The sequence below is a fragment of the Terrapene carolina genome, unplaced genomic scaffold (genome assembly GCF_002925995.2).
Source record: "Terrapene carolina triunguis isolate 2854851 unplaced genomic scaffold, T_m_triunguis-2.0 Scaffold26202, whole genome shotgun sequence".
NCBI classification, from domain to species: Eukaryota; Metazoa; Chordata; order Testudines; family Emydidae; genus Terrapene; species Terrapene triunguis.
Window position 1 is genome coordinate 4,593 of NW_020690553.1, and position 15,672 is coordinate 20,264.

Consider the following 15,672-nt stretch of genomic DNA (forward strand, 5'->3'; position numbering starts at 1 on the left):
AGATGCCAGATTGGCTTAGAGAGGACAGGGCCTGGGAGAGCTTCCCCCCAATGCACAGCCCCACCCCGGGGACCCCACAGACTGGGGAGATGCAGGGAGCTACAGCTGCCAATAGAGCACCAAGTGGGACCTGCCCGTCTGGTCGGAGCCCAGCGACCCCGTGGAGCTGGTCATAGCAGGTGAGAGACCTGGCTCGGCGTCCCCGTTCCCAGCCCCACACCCAGCCGGACTCTCAGCAGGTCTTGGTCCGACAGGACACTCAGAGCCAGGCTCTGACCTGAGCCCTGGGCCCAGCAGAGGGGACGCCCAGATGAGGAGCGGGGACGGAGTCACTGGGGGGTTCCCCAGCCAGGGAGCAGCAGCAGCCGCTGGAGTTTCAGGCCAATGGCTGGGTGCTCGATTCCCTCCCTCCCCCATCCCAGCCGATGCTCGTTTTCATCCCACAGAGGGAACCAACCCAGCTGGGCCCCAGCAGCTGGATCCCCCCACGACGGAGCCAGAAGGAGAAGGTGAGCGAGAAAATCGAACAATTCACCCCCCAGGGAGCAGGGCTCCCCGCACAGACGCCCACGGGGCCATTCGGGCTGTTTGGAGGGGGATGGTCCCTGCAGACAGAACTGATGGGTTCAATTCTTCTAGATAGAGGGTGATGGACAGATCCATGGGGATGGATGGCCATGGGTCAGTGGGAATGTGGGTTCTTGGGAACGTAGGCGGTGGACAGATGGGAGCACGTCTGAGGATGGATAGAAAGATGGAATAAGACTTTGTCTACATGAAAACTGGACCCGAAATGATGAATCCTGTGTGGTTCCCAGCCCCCACTGGTGATCTCAGAGCAAGTCTGGGCTGTCGGAATTCGCCCCCCCCTGGTTTGATACAGCCCCATTTGGCAGACAAGCTCCCCTGTAGCTCTATAGACACAGGGACGTTCCTCCTCCAAAATAGGAACAGCCGTGCCCAGACCTGCTCCGCAGAGACTCCAGGTGTGAGGGTGTCACGGAGTGTGGGGGGACACAAGGCTTGACACCCCCGGCTTCCTGCAATTCACTATGACTCTCAGCCAGCCAATAAAGCAGAAGGTTTATTTAGACGACAGGAACACAGTCCAAGACAGGTCTTGCAGGCACAGACAACAGGACCCCCTCAGTTAGGTCCATCTTGGGGTCCCAGGGCACCCCAGCCCCTTGGGAGGTCAGAGCCCCGTCTGCCTCCCAGCCATGTCACCAGCCAGCTCTGAACTCTCTCCCTAGCCTTTGTTCAGTTTCCCGGGCAAAGGTGTCACCTGGCCTCTAACCCCTTCCTGGGTTCTCAGGTTACATGCTCAGATATCCTCCCTCGGCCAGTCTCCCATCCCCCAATGCAGACCATCCTAGCCACACTCCCCTCTCAGCATTCAAAGACCACATTAAGAACAGTCTTAGTTCGTCACAGAGTGGCACCTGGCTGGGGCAGGGACCGTCTCTGTGTTGTGTGTCTGTACAGCTCCGAGCACACGGGGGAGCTGGCCCATGACGGGGGCTCCTGGTAATTAATACTAGTCAGTAATGATTTTGGTTCTGGTTTCCATGGAGCCAGGCAGGGGCTGTATCTGCGCTCAGGATCTCGCTGGGCCGATCCTCCCCATTCTGGGATCCCGGGGGCGCTGAGCTGGTCCAAATCCCTGGGTCCCGTCTTCTCCCCAGGGATGCCGGCTCAGCCCGGGGAAGAGCCGCCATTGCTGGTTGGTGGGAGGAGAGGTTCCAGCTTCCTCACCCCTGCATCCTGCCCCTGACAGACGCTGGTTCTATTCCCACAGGGAGAACTGACCCGACTCAGTCAGGAACGACATCGGATCCCACCCGCCCCGGCAGCGCGAGACCAGGTACCGGGGCTGGCAGGGGGGAATCACCATCAAACCAGCCCTGGAAACAGCCCCACCCTGGGGACCCCACAAACCGGGGTGCTGTGCTGCCCACTGGCACCACAATGCCACCCATGTGGGGCACAGCTCAGTGCATATCCCCCTGGGAGAAGGGCACCAGGGATAATAATCCTGTGTATCCCATCTGTCTGCCTGTGTCTGCAGACAGCCCAGTGGAACGGCTCAGAAGCAGGGCTCCCCCTTCGCTGGGGTGCTGCCCAGTGTGGCATTAACCTTGGAACCTCTCAATCCAGATAGACATGGTGTTAACACTTGAACCCACCGATCCAGAGTGACATGTTATTGACTCTGGAACCTAATGATGGTCGCTGCGATGACAGCACCGTTACATCTTCCGCTGCTGTTCACTTCACCAGGGCATGGTTCTCCCAATGATCTCAAAACACCCTCCCTGGCCAGAAGCCCCCTCCACTACCATCCCCCCACCCATATGATTCCTATGCAGAAGTGAGCTGAAGCTGCTGAGAAATTCCCAGGACAGGGGCAGGACCCAAGTGGGGGGCTGCTGCAGGATCCGGGCCCAGCTGGCTTCACAGGGGCCTGAGGTACAACCCCGCACACACCTTGCCCCCACACCCGTACAGCCGTCTGCCTTTGGGAGTGAACCCCCTGACCACTAATACCCAGAATCCCCTCTGCTCCTGCCACCCCACTAGCCCCATAGAATGTTCTGCTGGGGGTCCCTGGGTACTCGAGGGGGAGGGGATGGGGCAGCAGGTAACGAACCAGCCGCTCACGGTGCTCACGGCCTGGTGCTGCTTCCCAGGTGGATCGGTACCAAGCGCAGCACCAGTTCTGACCCGCCCCATCATCGCCGGGGTGAGCGCGGCAGCCGCCGGCCTCCTCCTCCTCCTCCTGGCCTTCGTCGGCTACAGAAGAACCCGAGGAAGTGAGTGCTCCACCCAGCGAGGGAAGGGTTAAACCCGATGCTAAGCCGGGCTGGGAAGGGAGACAGGGAAGGAAACCCAGCGGGTGGGGCAGGGGCCCAGCAGGGGGCGCTCTCCCCTGGCAGCGAGAGCTGGCCCCTGGGCAGCACTAGGGGGCGCTGGGCTGCAGGAGGCGGGGACCTGTTTCTAGGGTATCCAGGCTCAGCAGCTGGAGGGGGTGGGGCTCCTCCTGGCAGAGCAGTGGGGGGGGGACTCCCCTATAGGGCTAAGGGGCAGGGCTGGTACAGCTGGACAGAGTGGTCGGAGCTGGGTGTTGGGTTCTGCTCTGGGCCGGCCGGGGGTGCAGCTCAGCGGGTGTCTCTGTTCCGCAGACTCCTCCATTGACGAAGGGAAACAGAGGCAGACCCTGGTAAGTGTCCCCTGTTCCCCCATGGGGCCTGACCCCCAACCTTGACCTGCCCTCATAGTCCCCGCCCATCCCTGCCTTTCCTGGCACACTCAGTGGTTTGGGGTTGGGTTGCTGGGATGGGGATGGGCTTATGGGAACGCCAGCTGGGATTGCAGGGGGTGGGTGGGTGGGTGTGTCCCCCTGTCGCCCCCTGCTGGAGAGGATGGGCCCTGCTCTGTGTGTGTGTCGGGGGGGGGGGTTTGGTGCATGCGCGCGCGCATACACACACACACACACACACACACACACGAGTGACTCTCTCTCCTCCCACCCCAAGGAGCCTGACTCCGGCACCTACGCCGAGCTGGACCGCCAGACGCTGCAGCCCAGTGTGTACGATGTGATCAACGTGAGCCAGGGAGCCCCGCAGTGAGAGCCCCCCGCAGCCATTGGGCGCCATCCCCCCGGGGGCAACAGTCTCACCACCCTACAGCACTAGCCCCAGAGAACTCTGCTTCTAGGGAAGATTTAGAGGGGACGCTGCCTTCTCCCCACTGCAGCCCCATCTCATCAAGCTGCACCCCCCTGCCCCGCCCAGACCCACATATGGGGGGTAGGGGGAACTCAACACCAGTAGGGGGAGGGGACACATCAAGGCAGCTTTGATGTTATTTTGCATGCTGTTAACCTCCAGATTTGTAATAAACACAGAACCACAAACCAGCCCCCCTGGGCAGCCCCCAGCCCCCCTGTCCTGGAGCCAGGAGAGTGTGTCGCACCTGTCGGAGATGGGATTGCTGTGGGGAGGGGCGGGGTGCATAGGTGCTGTCAGGGTTCTCTCCCCACTCTGAACTCTGGGGTACAGATGTGGGGACCCACATGAAAGACCCCCTGAGCTTATTTCTACCAGTTTAGGATTCAAACTTCACCAAGGCACAAATTCCTTTCCTTGTCCTTGGACAGTATTGCTGCCTCCACCACGTGATTTAAACAAACATTCAGGGAGGGGCCACTTGGAGCCCTATCCCCCTCCCAAAATATCCCCACAATCCCCTTCACCCCCTTTCCTGGGGGGGAGGCTTGAGAATAATATACCAACCGATAGGTTAACAAAGTGAGCACAGACCCAGATCCTTGGGTTTTTAGGACACTAAAAACCAATCGGGTTCTTAAAAGAACTTTATTATAAAGAAAAATAAAATAAAAAGTAAAAGAAGCACCTCTGTAAAATCAGGATGGAAGGTAATTTTACAGGGTAGTAAAAAGATATAAAACACAGAGGATTCCCCTCTAGGCTCAACTTCAAAGTTACAAAACAGGAATAAACCTCCCTCTTGCCATAGGGAAAATTCACAAGCTAAAACAAAAGATAATCTAATGCATTTCCTTGCCTTTACTTACAATTTCTGTAATTTTAGATGTACCATTTCAGTAGGAGCTGGGTTACCTGCTTGGTCCCGCTCTTTGTCTCAAGAGCGAACACACACACAAGAGAACAAACAAAGCCTCCCCTCTCCCCCCCCCCATTTGAAAGTATCTTCCTTCCCTATCGGTCCTTCTGGTCAGGTGCCAACTAGATTAATTAAACTGTTTAACCCTTTACAGGTAAGTGATTCCCCTGGCCAAGAGGGATCTTGTATTACTGCATACATAAAGGCTGTTACCCTTCCCTATATATTTATGACAGGTGCCTACTCCGTGGGGAAAAATTAGTGTGTGCTCTGCACCCACTGGCAGCCAAGCTCCCCGCCCCACCCCAGCTCCTCCTCCTCCCCCCCTCCCCCCCCTCCCCTGAGCACGCTGCGTCCCAGCTCCTCTGCCTACTTCCCAGCGCTTGCCGCTGCCAAACAGCTGTAGCAAGCTCCGGGAAGGCGGGGGGAGGAGCGGGAACGTGGCATGCTCAGGGGAGGAGGCAGGGAAGAGGTGGGGCCAGGGCGGGGATTTGGGGAAGGAGTCAGAATAGGGGCAGAGAGGGGGCGGATTTGGTGCAGGGACTTTGGGGAAGGGGTTGAAATGGGGGCAGGGTAGGGGTGGAGTCGGGGTGGGGCCATGGGCAGACAGGGGTTGAGCACCCACCGGCACCAGTAGAAGTCAGTGCCTATGGTGGGAGGGGCCCTCCTGCTCTAACCACTAGACCCCACTCCTGTCCCCAAACCAGGGTATATTACACGGTCACTGATGTGGAGTCAGGTTTATGCTGAGTTTCACTGGCAGAAGCAGAAACAGCAAGCGGGCGCCGGCTCTGGACACACTTCCCCTTTTCATGAATTTTTTGGCTGCTGCTTTAGCAACTTAGGATCTAAATTTATCCCTCCCCTGTCCGATTACTGGGGCCGGAAACCACAACCTCCCACCCCTCTGTCCAGTCTCTGTCTCACGCTACTTGGCTACGAACAGCATCTACAGTGGCACTACCTGAGAAGGAGGTTGGCCACATCCCTCCACCCTCATGCTCCAGGATGAGTCCTGGGCCCTGCCGGGTCTGGAAGGAACCTCTGCCCTGCTCCATGAGAGAGGGTTGCTCTGTGGTGGGCACTGTGTGTGAGGGGTGCCCTCCTCTGCTCTGAGCTGCTAGACGGAGGCTAGATGGGCCTGTTGGAAAAGGTCAGGGTGGCCTGGACACCTCTTGACATCTCCTGAGATTCCCCCTTTCCCAGCTGGTCCCCAGACTGGGCAGCTCCCATGTGGGGCTGGGAAGTGATGGGAGAGGGGCTGAGCAGCTGCCAGAGGGGAAGTGGTTTGCTGGGCATGGCAGGGAGCTGGCTTTGCTCTGACCACGGTAGATTTGGCCTGGAGATTGCAGAGAAACCATCTGATGGGAAGAAAGGGGCCGAGTGCATCATGGGCTTCCTGGGGCTGCAGCCCCCGGCACAGTTCCTCATTCCGCTCGCACTCAGGCCCCAGGCTCAGTGGAGCTCAGCACCGGGGTGTTTTACCTCCAGGGGGTGCTGTGACGAAGTGGGGAGAGTTCTTTTTTTTTCTTGGTTTTTCCAATGGTTTGCATGCAGAGGGCATGGGACTCAGTTTCCCTGAGTGTTTCTGGTTTAACAGGGTGGTTAGTATTGGTTAGTTAAATTTCAGTAAAATGATTGGTTAAGGTATAGCTGAGAATATTACTATATAAACTGGGGTCAAACAGGAAGTAGGAAGCGAAACTGGAATCATTTTTGCTAACGGAGGGAACAGGAACAGAATATAGGGAACGGGGAACAGGGACACAGGCAAGGCTCTGCGGCGTCAGAGCTGGGAAGGGGACACTGGGGAACAGACTCTATCGGTGTATGGAGATAAGCCCGACTGGTGTGAAGGGCTTCAGAATATGCTTGCTTGGAAACTAACCCCAATAAACATCACATTATCTGTGCTTTGGACGTCTGGTCTTTTGCTGCTCGCTGTCTGCGTGACAAGAACCAGGGAAGTGGGAGGGTTGAGGGTTCTAACAGATACCCCAGTGACGGGTGACCAGAAAGCCCAGCTCAGGAGTCACAGCCGGTTGTGGCCAGTGGGAGGACAATGGGCTGTGAAGAGAGGACGCCGGTGACCTGACCAGCCAGTTCCAGCCAGAGGGGGCCAGAGGACAGAAGAGAGGAGAGGAGGCCCAGGCGACCTGTTTACCTGGGATGGAAGACAAAGGACAGGGGAGGAGCTGTTGGGGCCGATGATATCAGATGCCCAGCTGGGAGGAAGGGTTCTGGGCAGGCACGGGAGAGCAGGCAGAGCCCACCTGGATGCAGGGAGATTTAGATGGACTGTGCTGAGGGCCTGCTGAAGGCTCAGAGAGGTGCAATTCCAGGCAGCGGAGGAGCCTATGGCTTAACCCCCGAGAGAGAGAGTGGACCCCAGAGAAGGGCTGTCGCACTGAAGGGGGTTCCTCCCAGGGACCATACGGAGCTGAGAGAGAGCACAAGTCCTGTCAGTCTGTGACACCCCCCTCCCCACTGCCCCATCATGGCATCTGCTCTCACCGCCCTCTTCCTCGGTGAATATCCGATACAGCCTGTGCCAATGGGCAGGGGGATCTGAGCCCAGGGTCTGGGATCCAGTTGCTCTGGGATCTGGTCCCTAAAGACCCATCTGCTTTCCAGTCTGCTGGTTGGCCGGACGGAGCGGGATGTTGGGATGTAAGTATCTGTGGGGAATGGGGCAGCTGGGGGAATTTCCACATTAAGGATGAGGACGTGGGTCGGGGGTGAGGGGGGTGCAGATCCCCCAAAGGGATGATCCTGTCAGAGCTCTGCTCCCTCCCACACCCAGAGGTGGGGACTGAGACCTCGCCCCACTCATTACAGGGCACCACACAGGGTGAATTTGCCTGCACTCAAAGCTCTGCCCCCCAGACTCAGGGCACCAGCCACCCCACAGCGCCCCCGCATTGTGACCGGGGAGCTGGCAGGAGCCCGGGGAACGGGTCAGGCAGAGCAGGGCTGTAAGACGTGGACACGCAGAGGGACTGGAGCAAGGCACCATTGTGTCTCACCCTCAGCTTGCTGCACACGCGCGTGTCACTGCTTTGCTCGTGGGTCCGGCTCAGCCCGACCCGGCGTTCGGAACGTCCCCTGAGCAGCTTTGGGAATATCCCGTCCCCAGAGGGGCCGCCGGCACCGTGCAGAGCGGAGCTAAATCCCCAGTGGCTGGGAGCGGTTTGGGGCAGAGCAGAGCCAGAGTTTGAGCCCCAGGGGTGGGCAGGAAAATGTTAGAACAACCGGGGGATTTTGTAAACATGTTTCTTGGGGGGCCTGTCCAGGGAGCCGCTTGCTCAAAGGACCCAGATTTGTCCCACAAACCCCTCCAGGGTAGATCCCAATTCACCCTCAACTGCAGTGGGGCCAGGGCTGGGTTCTGATAGCCCCCAGGGTCAATCTGGAGTCACCCCTGACTGCAATAGGGGCTGGGATGTATTGAGCCTGGAAAACTCCAGGAATCCGAGACTGGAAATCTCCTTTCTGCCTCCTGTGTCTCTCCCCGGCTGTGAGCCGCGGGGCTGGGCCTGCACCCCAGGGACGGGCGGGGGGTAAAATGCTGGAGCGACAGATGGGCAGAGGATTGAATGAGATGGACGCAGTTTGTGTCACCCCCACTTACTGCCTGTTTGTTTGTGAATCCAGAGGGGTCCTACCCCAAACCCTCCATCTCCATCAGCCCCGGTGGGGTGATCCCCGTGGGGGGAAATGTCACCATCTGGTGTTGGCATCAGCACCTGGGCATGAGGATCCAACTCTACAAGGCTGAAGATGGGAACTATCTGAATTACACAGACCCTGCTGGCTCTGAGGCTGAATTTCCCATCACCAGATGGCCTACTCAGAGACCAGCGACTCTGTTCAGATCACTGTAGCAGGTGAGGGGCGCAGCCCGGCACCTCGGCTCCCAGCCCCACACCCAGCCAGGCCCCAGGGGGGCTCCATGACCTCTGGTGCTCAGTAGATGGGACGTCCAGCCAGTGAAGGTTTCATGTGTGGAAGAGATCTCAGCCCCCTGGGGGTGTGAGCGCGGACGGGGGAGATCTCTGATGGTGCCCTGAATCCCTGACCCTGTCTCTGCCCCATCGCAGTGCCGGGAACTGTGGCCAATGGGAGCTGCGGAGCCAGCACTCTGTCGTAGTGACCCAAGCAGTGGAACACACAATGAAGATGACTGGATGTGGAAGCTGCGGCATGTACATGATCCTGGAGGGGGTACCTGATAAGAGTTTCATCTGCATGAAGCGCCGCCTGATAGAGCTGATGGAAGAAAAGATCCGAGGACTGGAGATGCAGGTGGAAACTCTGGTTGAGTTTAGAAGGGGGTTCGAGCAGACGATGGAGCAAAGACATGAGGATGCTGAAGGGAAAAGCTCCAACTTGCAGTTGGAAGCAGGACCAAAGAACTCTGAGGGGAGACTGCTGGGTGAGGAAAGTGGACGGTGGAAGCATGTGACTAAGAGAACCAGGCAGAGGAAAAGATGGGCTAGTGAAGGAGAAATAGAGCTCAAGAACAGGTTTGCAGAGTTGGAAAATGAAGAAGGGATACCGCAGGTGGTCGCTGAAGGTGGGAGGACAAGGAAGAAGAGAAGAGCAGCTAGTTCTATAGGAAGAGGGGAAGAGTCAATGGAGATAACAACACCAAATCTGAGCCCCAGGAGAATACGGGATGGGTTGCGGAGGATTGCAAGGGTGAATAGGAATTGAGAGGACTTGCAGCCAGGGGGAACAGGGAAGAGACCGGAGAATCACACAGTCACCAGGAAAAGGCAGGTCTACGTGACTGGAGATTCCTTACTGAGAAGAATAGACAGGCCTGTAACTAGAGCTGATCCAGAGAACAGAAGGGTGTGCTGTCTGCTGGGTGCTAAGATACGGGATGTGGACCTGAGGCTGAAGAGGATCCTAACGGGAGCGGGAAAGAATCTGCTGATTGTCCTTCATGTGGGAACGAATGATACAGCTAGATTCTCGCTGCAACGTATCTAGGGAGACTATGCCAGACTTAAGGAAATCGAGGCTCCAGTGATCTTCAGTGGGATTCTGCCTGTTCCTAGAGAAGGGCAACAAAGGTGTGACAAGATTATGGTGATCAACAGATGGCTCAGGCAGTGGTGCTATAAGAAGGGCTTTGGGAGGTATGGCTGCTGGGAGACATTCATGGACAGAGGACTGTTCTCCTGGGATGGACTTCACCTGAGTAGGGAGGGAAATAGACTTCTAGGATGGAGGCTGGCACAACTGATTAAGAGAGCTTTAAACTAGGAATTTGGGGGAGATGGTTGGGAGATGTCCAGGTAATCTCCACGCCGGATTTTAACATTGAGAGGGAAGAAAACGAAGAAAGAAAGGATACAGGCGTGGGTAGGAGAATGGACATGCAGAGGAAGGGTAGTGTAGATACCGTTCTCATAGGTGATACTGGTGGTAGAATGTCTGGGCCTAATCGGGTTAAGAATGTGAGCAAAGCCAAACAGCAAGAATTAAGATGTTTGTACACCAATGCGAGGAGCCTAGGTAACAAAATGGAGGAACTAGAGTTACTGGTGCAGGAAGTGAAGCCGGATATTATAGGGATAACAGAAACATGGTGGAATAGTAGTCATGACTGGAGTACAGGTATTGAAGGGTATGTGCTGTTTAGGAAAGATAGAAATAAAGGCAAAGTTGGTGGAGTAGCATTGTGTATCAATGATGAGGTTGACTGTAAAGAAATAAGAAGGGATGGAATGGATAAGACAGAGTCTGTCTTGGCAAAAATCACATTGAAGAAGAAAGCTACTAGAACCTCCCCTGGGATAGTGCATGGGGTGTGCTATAGACCACCGGGATCCGATTTGGATATGGATAGAGACCTCTTTAATGTTTTTAATGAAGTAAATACTAATGGGAATTGTGTGATTATGGGAAACTTTAACTTCCCAGATATAGACTGGAGGACAAGTGCTAGTAATAATAATAGGGCTCACATTTTCCTGGATGCGATAGCTGATGGATTCCTTCACCAAGTAGTTGCTGAACCAACAAGAGGGGATGCCATTTTAGATTTGGTTTGGTGAGTAGTGAGGACCTCATAGAAGAAATGGCTGTAGGGGACAACCTTGGTTCAAGTGATCATGAGCTAATTCAGTTTAAACTAGATGGAAGGATAAACAAAAATAGATCTGTGACTAGGGTTTTTGATTTCAAAAGGACTAACTTTAAAGAATTAAGGAAATTAGTTAGGGAAGTGGATTGGACTGTAGAACTTGGGGATCTAAAGGTGGAGGACGCTGAAATTACTTCAAGTCAAAGTTGCAGAAACTATCAGAAGCCTACATCCCAAGAAAGGGGGGGGAAATTCATAGACAGGAGTTTTAGACCAAGCTGAATGAGCAAGTATCTCAGAGAGGGGATTAAGAAAAAGCAGAAAGCCTACAAGGTGTGGAAGATGGGAGGGATCAGCAAGAAAAGCTACCTTATTGAGGTCAGAACATGTAGGGATAAAGTGAGAAAGGCCAAAAGCCATGTAGAGTTGGACCTTGCAAAGGGAATTAAAACCAATAGTAAAAGGTTCTATAGCCATATAAATAAGAAGAAAACAAAGAAAGAAGAAGTGGGACCGCTAAACACTGAGGATGGAGTGGAGGTTAAGGATAATCTAGGCATGGCCCAATATCTCAACAAATACTTTGCCTCAGTCTTTAATGAGGCTAATGAGGCGCTTAGGGATAATGGTAGGATGACAAATGGGAATGAGGATATGGAGGTAGATATTACCACATCCGAGGTAGAAGCCAAACTCAAACAGCTTAATGGGACTAAATCGGGGGGCCCAGATAATCTTCATCCAAGAATATTAAAGGAATTGGCACATGAAATTGCAAGCCCATTAGCAAGAATTTTTAATGAATCTGTACACTCAGGGGTTGTACCGTATGACTGGAGAATTGCTAACATAGTTCCTATCTTTAAGAAAGGGGGAAAAAGTGACCCGGGCAACTACAGGCCTGTTAGTTTGATATCTCTAGTATGCAAGGTCTTGGGGAAAATTTTGAAGAAGGAAGTAGTTAAGGACATTGAGGTCAATGGTAATTGGGACAAATTACAACATGGTTTTACAAAAGGTAGATCGTGCCAAACCAACCTGATCTCCTTCTTTGAGAAGGTAACAGATTTTTTAGACAAAGGAAACGCAGTGGATCTAATTTACCTCGATTCAGTAAGGCATTTGATACGGTTCCACATGGGGAATTATTAGTTAAATTGGAAAAGATGGAGATCAATATGAAAATTGAAAGGTGGATAAGGAACTGGTTAAAGGGGAGACTACAATGGGTCATAGTGAAAGGTGAACTGTCAGGCTGGAGGCAGGTTACTAGTGGAGTTCCTCAGGGATCGGTTTTGGGACCAATCTAATTTAATCTTTTTATTACTGACCTTGGCACAAAAAGTGGGAATGTGCTAATAAAGTCTGCGGATGACACAAAGCTGGGAGGTATTGCCAATACAGAGAAGGACTGGGATATCATACAGGATGAGCTTGTAAACTGGAGTAATAGTAATAGGATGAAATTTAATAGTGAAAAGTGCAAGGTCATGCATTTAGGGATTAATAACAAGAATTATTGTTATAAACCGGGGACGCATCAGTTGGAAGTAACAGAGGAGGAGAAGGACCTCGGAGTATTGGTTGATCACAGGATGACTATGAGCTGCCAATGTGATATGGCCGTGAAAAAAGCTAATGCGGTCTTGGGAGGCATCAGGCGAGGTATTTCCAGTAGAGATAAGGAGGTGTTAGTACCATTATACAAGGCACTGGTGAGACCTCATCTGGAATATTGTGTGCAATTCTGGTCTCCCATGTTTAAGAAGGATGAATTCAAACTGGAACAGGTACAAAGAAGGGCTACTAGGATGATCCAAGGAATGGAAAACCTGTCTCATCAAAGGAGACTCAAAGCGCTTGGCTTGTTTAGCCTAACCAAAAGAAGGCTGAGGGGAGATATGATTGCCCTCTATAAATATATCAGAAGAATAAATACCAGGGAGGGAGAGAAATTATTTAAGCTCAGTACCAATGTGGACACAAGAACAAATGGATATAAACTGGCCATCAGGAAGTTTAGACTTGAAATTAGACGAAGGTTTCTAACCATCAGAGGGGTGAAGTTCTGGAACAGCCTTCCAAGGGGAGCAGTGGGGGCAAAAGACATATCTGGCTTCAAGACTAAGCTTGATAAGTTTATGGAGGGGATGGTATAATGAGATTGGTCTTTGACTGTTAGCGGAAAATATGCCCAATGGCCTGTGATGGGATGTTAGATGGGGTGGGATCTGAGTTACTACAGAGAATTTTTTCCTGGGTGTCTGGCTGGTGAGTCTTGCCCACATGCTCAGGGTTTAGCTGATAGCCATATTTGGGGTCGGGAAGGAATTTTTCTCCAGGGCAGATTGGCAGAGGCCTTGGGGGGTTTTCGCCTTCCTCTGCAGCGTGGGGCACGGGTCACTTGCTGGAAGATTCTCTGCACCTTGAAGTCTTTAAAGCATGATTTGAGGACTTCAATGGCTCAGACACAGGTTTGATACAGGAGTGGGTGGGTGAGATTCTGTGGCCTGCGTTGTGCAGGAGGTCAGACTAGACGATCATAATGGTCCCTTCTGACCTTAAAGTCTATGAATCTATTATTCTAACTCCGAGGAGCCACAGGGTGGTTCCGGCTGCTACTGGGAGCAGCGCGGGGCCAGAGCAGACAGGGAGCCTGCCTGAGCCCCACTGCGCCGACCACCAGGAGCCACCTGAAGTAAGCACCGCCCGACCAGGACTTCAACCAAACACACTGTTTTTTTAGGTCAAATATAAAACAGATTCATTAACTGCAGAAGGAGAGATTGTAAGTGGTTAGAAGGAGCAGGTGCAGAGATCAGAGTTGGCTAAAACGAAACAGGATTTGAATCGGGCAGTGTCTCCCCCTGACAGATGGTACAAGCAGTTTACAGATCCTCAATACACAGACTGGACTCCATTCCAGCTTGGGACCACCCTTCCCCAGTGCAAAGTCTTTGTTCTCCAGATGTTCCTCCAGATGTTGAGTTGTGGGGAAGAGAAGCCCAGGGATTATGTCCCTTCCCCTCTTTTATATTTTCTTCCAGTTTGCTGGAAAGATCTTTTCTGTGACCCGGGGATCAGGCAGTCCCTATTGGTCCAGCAATCTCCATTGTACACAGTCTCTGGGATAGTGGATTCTTTCCTTGATGGGTGTTGATGAGCGATTAACAGTATCTGCCTGATCCTCTGTTGCAGTTGAAAGGTTGGCTGTGGGCATCTCCCAAGCTCAAAACATATTTCAGTAGCACACACAGCAATGCTTCAGAACTTCCCACACAACGATAGCACATACAATGCAACAGGACATGAATGTTCAAGAGATCAAGACTTTAAAAAGATGCCTCACAAGGCAACTTTGTACCCAATCTATCATAATTCTATCGTAGTGGTGAATACGGGGGCTCCACGGTGCTACTTTGAGATACAGATTGTCACTATGTAGTATCACCTTGCCGTGACCAGGGCCTGGGAAAGAGACGTGGAACATTTGAAGAACAGACTTGTGAACTTCCTTTCCCGTGCAGAGACTTCTGTTTGTGGTGTCCCTGTGCCCAGAGGGCGGGTGACTTGTTTCCTTTAACCTTCCCCATTTTTACTTGTTTTTTATGAGTTGCTGTTTAATAAATTGTACTTGCTCTGAACTCTGTGTACTGATCAGTCAGGGAAGCAGCCGGTGCAAAGAGAGGGCCCCCGAGTGGGGACACCCTCGCCCCTGTCCTAAGTGACCACGACAAGACTGGGGGTCGAGCCCCCAGGGATCCGGGGCCCAGCCTTGCCGGGGTTACGAGGACTCTGCCGCACGGGAGGGAGGAAGGGGAGCCCTCGAGGTCAGGCAGGCCTCTGGGTAAAGGGAGTGGGAGCGAGGACTCAGATCTTTTCGCTAGCCAATCCCACCAGGGCATGTATAAGCCAGGAAAGTTCCCCACGATAGCGGGATCATTCCCCCACTTACACTAGGAGCGGGATCAGCGGCCGCCCTGCCCGTCCGTCCGGCGAGTGAAATGAACCGGTTCCTCCCCTCAAAGCCCAGCTGTTCTGGAAACAAGCGGCTCTGCTCCGGTGACTCCCGAAGCAGCGAGACTTGGAGCCGGTCTGACTCCGGTCGCTCAGCCCCCATTTCAATAGTCAGGCCGGGTTTGATTCCTTGTCCGGGGGTTTAACCCGAAAGCTTTGCCTTTGAACGGCTGCTGCTGGGGGTTTGCCCAGGAGCCGAGTAGAACCAGGGGCTCGGTTTGAAACGAGCCCCGGCCCCCGGCCTGTGTAATGCTGGCGAGGGAGAGAGTTTCCAACCCCCTGAGCCCTCTGGGCCTGTGAGACCCTCTGCAAAAAGCAGCAGGGTACGGGGGTTTTGGGGGACAGGCCAAGATTGGGGGATGTAGGGATTAGGGGGAGATGGGCTGAGATCAGGGAGGGAGTCGGGGAAAGGAATTTGAGGGGAGACAGAAAGGGGGCAGGTGGGTGGGTGCTGGAGGGGCGACGGGATGGGTGTTTGAGGGGAAACAGGAGATGGGGAGGAGGTGGAAAGGGAATGGGGGTGGGGGGGATGGGGATGGGCTCCCCACTCACAGAGTTGGGGTCGGTGGATGGGGTGTGTGTGGAGGGATTTGTTTTTCGGCCAAAACTCCAGCTGAACTGTGGCACCTCTGACCAGCTGGGGGAAGGTGGAGAGCCAGAGGCAGGCGATGACGCCCCTCCCCCCATGCTCCCCATGGCCATGGGGAAGATTCACCCTTAAATGCTCACAAGGGGGGAACCCAGGCACCCCCCAACCGTAGGGGGCAACTTTAGGGTTACCATATTTGAACTTTCAAAAAAGAGGACACTCCATGTGGGGGGGTAGTCCCGCCCCCTATCGACTCCCTCCCACTTCCTGCCTCCTGACTGCCCCCCACAGAACCCCCAACCCATCCAACCCCCCCGCT